The following is a 3955-nucleotide window of genomic DNA, read 5'->3' as shown; positions in this document are numbered from 1 at the left end:
TGAACAGGCTGAGGAGGAGAGGAGTCTTGCTGTCTTAGGGGTGGCAGAGGTGGAAGAAAACCCATGTATAAGTGTATCTGTGCAATTCAAACCCGTGTTCAAGGGGCAACTGTAATTTCAATCTTTATATTAGTGAAAATAGCTTTTTACTTGAAAATAACTTCAATGTTTGATATAATAAAATTGAGGTGAGAGGGAGGCTCTTCCTTTCAGAAATGTATATTTTAAGACAGCTAGGCTTATTGAATGTCAGGATAAATACAAACCAGATACTGTAGCTTTTAGAAGTTCACTTCACAGCCTTTTAAGCATACGTAGAATGCCCAAAAAGAGCGAGCTTTATCTTGCCATAGTATATAGCAAGGTTTAAGATACTTTTTGTGGGCCCGCATACTAATTAGTATAATTTGAAAAGGAAGGTTGGTATTTCTGATATACCAAGGGCTCACAAATTAGAAAAAGACAATCTAATAATATGCTAAGGATAGAAATAGGCAAGTCATAGGAAACTAAATCTCAGTGGCCAATAAATATGTGGAGATACTTAACCTCACTAGTAGTCAAGGAATGCAAATGAACAATTAGATTTTATTTTCTCCTGTCATATTGACAAAAACTAGCAGAGGTGACAACATCCAGTACTAGAAAAGATAATGGGATAATGTGAACTCTCATATTTTGATAGTGGGAATGTAATGTACTACTACTTTTTTTTAAAAAGTCAAGTTCTGCAAAAATTTAACAAAATTAAAAATACACATATCACACATAACCCATGACCTCATTTGGGAACTCTATATAGCACTTCTTGATTTATTTGTATAGAAAGGCATTTATTATATGAAATTTTTTGTAAAGTAAAAAAATAAATAAATAACCTGGAGATATATTAAATGCCCACCAGTGTGGAAATAGTTGAATAAATTGTAGTAACTACCACACTAGTTGCAATAGCAAACAACTGGAATGACTTAAATGTCTGTCAGAAGGAGACTGATGGAAAAGCTAGATTACATCCATATTATGGAGTCCTATGGAGCTACCAAAAGGAATGAGAAATATCTCTTTATATTGCTACAAAGTGATTCCTAGAATATAGTGTTAGGTTAAAAAAGCAAAGAGGAAGGAGAGTACATATAGAATGCATATTAGGGCTCTCCAGAGAAAAGATATATATAGAAATATATATACTTCTTTATAGGTTATGTATATACATACATACATATATATATATAACTTATAAATATAAGAAATTGGGTCACATGATTAAGTAGGTTGACAAGTCCCAAGATCTGAGGTTGAGTCAGCAAGCTGAAGACCCAGAATCGCTGATGATGCATTCCCAGTCAAGGCCAGCAGGCTGGAAACTCAGGAAGAGCCACTATTTCAGTTCCTGTCCAAAGCCAGGAAAATGTCAGTGCCCCAGTTCAAAAGCAGTGAAGAAGAAAGAATTATCTCTTACTCTGGGAAGGATTAGGAAGGCCGGACCTTTTGTTCTAATCAGGCCTTCAACTGATTGGGTGCGGCTCACCCACACTAGGGAGGGGAATCAGCTTTACTCAGTCCACCAATTTAAATTTTAATCTCATCCAAAAACACACTCAACAGAAACACCCAGAAAAACTGTTTGGCGAAATATCTGGATACCCCATGGCTCATTTAAGTTAACGATGAAATTAACCATCACAATGTGCTTTCAATAAAGAAAAAGGGAGAATGAGTATGTATGTTTTGTATATTTTTTACATGGAAAGATAAACTATACTTTTTGCGGGGGGTGAGGGGAGACAGGTTCTCACTCTGTCACTCAGGCTGGAGTAAAGTGGCATGATCTTAGCGCACTGCAGCCTCTACCTCCCAGGCTCAAGCAATCCTCCCACCTCAGCCTCCTGAGTAGCTGGGACTTCAGGCGCCTGCCACCATGCCCAGCTAATTTTTGTATTTTTTGTAGAGATGGAGTTTCGCCTTGTTGCCCAGACTGGTCTCGAATTCCTGAGCTCAAAGCAATCCACCCACCTCAGCCTCCTGAAGTTCTGGGATTACAGGTATGAGCCACCATGCCCGGCCAACTGTACATATTTTTTTAAATGTATAAGAGGGAAGAAACAGGACAGAAGGTTGGGGATAGAATCTAGATTTGTCTGAATGTACTTTGTTTTGGAACCATGTAAATATTTTACATACTTAGTAACATACAATTTAAATTTTGAAAATGTACCCTCTAAAAATTGAAAGCAGAGCACATGTGTTGAACTATGCCATGAGTTGTGGCATAATGATCCAGAGGGAACGATTTCACATAACTCTAAAACACTTGACAATACAACACGAAATACCTGCCGTCCACACCCCTGAAAATTAAATTGTTTTCAGTAATCATCATGTGTGTGATATTTTTTCTTCTGAGGCTGAGTATGTGGATCGTGGGGTAAACTAAGGAGAAAGTATGTTGGCACCTGTAGTGGATGCTCTTACGCGCATCTGTCAGGACTGAGGCACTCATTTCTTCAGCTGCTGGCAGTGAGCACTCAGTTGAGTTGCTCTGAGAACTGCCACCAGCTAGAAAGAACTGCTTCACTCAAAGCCATGGCTCCTCACAAGGACATCCCGTATCCAAGTACTAAAAGCTTGGCACCTTTGGCTAAGGCACAACAGCTCTGAAAGGCCATTCCATCAGCTCCAGTGCTACCCATGGGATCAGCTGAGGCCTTCATTGTGACTGCACTGCAATTTAACTCCTCCTCTGCTCTATCCTACTTCCTTCAGACTCTCACAGACTTTGATCCCAGTGGCATACTCTAGTAAATGGGCACATAAATCCACCTCAGTCTGTTTCTCAGGGAAGCTCATCAAAGCAGTTATTGCCAAGAATGGTCTGAAGAAGCAAATTTTTTTAAACGGAGTTTTGCTCTTGTTGCCCAGGCTGGAGTGCAATGGCGTGATCTCGGCTCACCCTAACCTCTGCCTCCCAAGTTCAAGTGATTATCCTGCAGCCTCCGTAGTAGCTGGGATTACAGGCATGCGCCACCACGCCCAGCTAATTTTGTATTTTCAGTAGAGGCAGGATTTCACCATGTTGATCAAGCTAGTCTCGAACTCTCGACCTCAGGTGATCCACCCACCTTGGCCTCCCAAAGTACTGGGATTACAGGCATGAACCACCACGCCCGGCCAGAAGCAGATTTTTAAAATGACATTTTGGAGCTGGAACGGCATTGGCAGGCTGGCAATGGAGGACCCTATTACTGATGGCAGTAAAACCATTTGCATGCTATAACAATATAATTGTGGAAACTTTCACTGGTGGTGAGTTGGGATGGGATAGTGGGAAGACCCTGATACAATGTTTCAGGCATTTGAGAAGTCCAAGGGAAGCAGTAATTATAAAGAGCATGGGATTGGATGGCTATCCTGGGTAATCACTGTATAGAGAAATGCTGACAGTAATTAATCACCAAGTAAGGCCATGTATGAAGGCCAGAGGGCCTCCTTGGCAGCATATGAGAACTCTGATCTCCTGCAGCTGGAGGACAGGAAAGGCTGAGGAGCAGCCCCAGGGCTCAAGTTTGACTGCAGAACTTTGTCAAAGCGAACCTGGAGGAGCTGGAAGAGTATAAGTGGGCCTGGATCCTGAGGGCTCTGGGTCAATGGGGAAGGAACATAAAGTTGGATGAGAGGTTATTTATATTTAAGCACTTTCCAATGATAAAAGATATAATACTCTGGGAAGACAGTGCTAACCCGTGGCTAGGGTAATTTTGGGAAGCTTGGAGAAAGCCTGAGCCACTTAGTTTGGCCCAGCTAAGTGAAGTATAACCAGAACTACCAATGCAGCCAAGGGATCAAAAGGCTCAGAGAGGTATGTGTGCTACAGTGAATATGCTGTGTAAGGCAGGAAGGCCCAGAGGTGACTATTTACCAAAACAATAAAGAACGTACTATTTAAAGGGGCATC

This window comes from Trachypithecus francoisi, unplaced genomic scaffold (assembly GCF_009764315.1).
Source record: "Trachypithecus francoisi isolate TF-2019V2 unplaced genomic scaffold, Tfra_2.0 Lachesis_group2, whole genome shotgun sequence".
NCBI classification, from domain to species: Eukaryota; Metazoa; Chordata; class Mammalia; order Primates; family Cercopithecidae; genus Trachypithecus; species Trachypithecus francoisi.
This window is presented reverse-complemented; position numbering follows the sequence as displayed.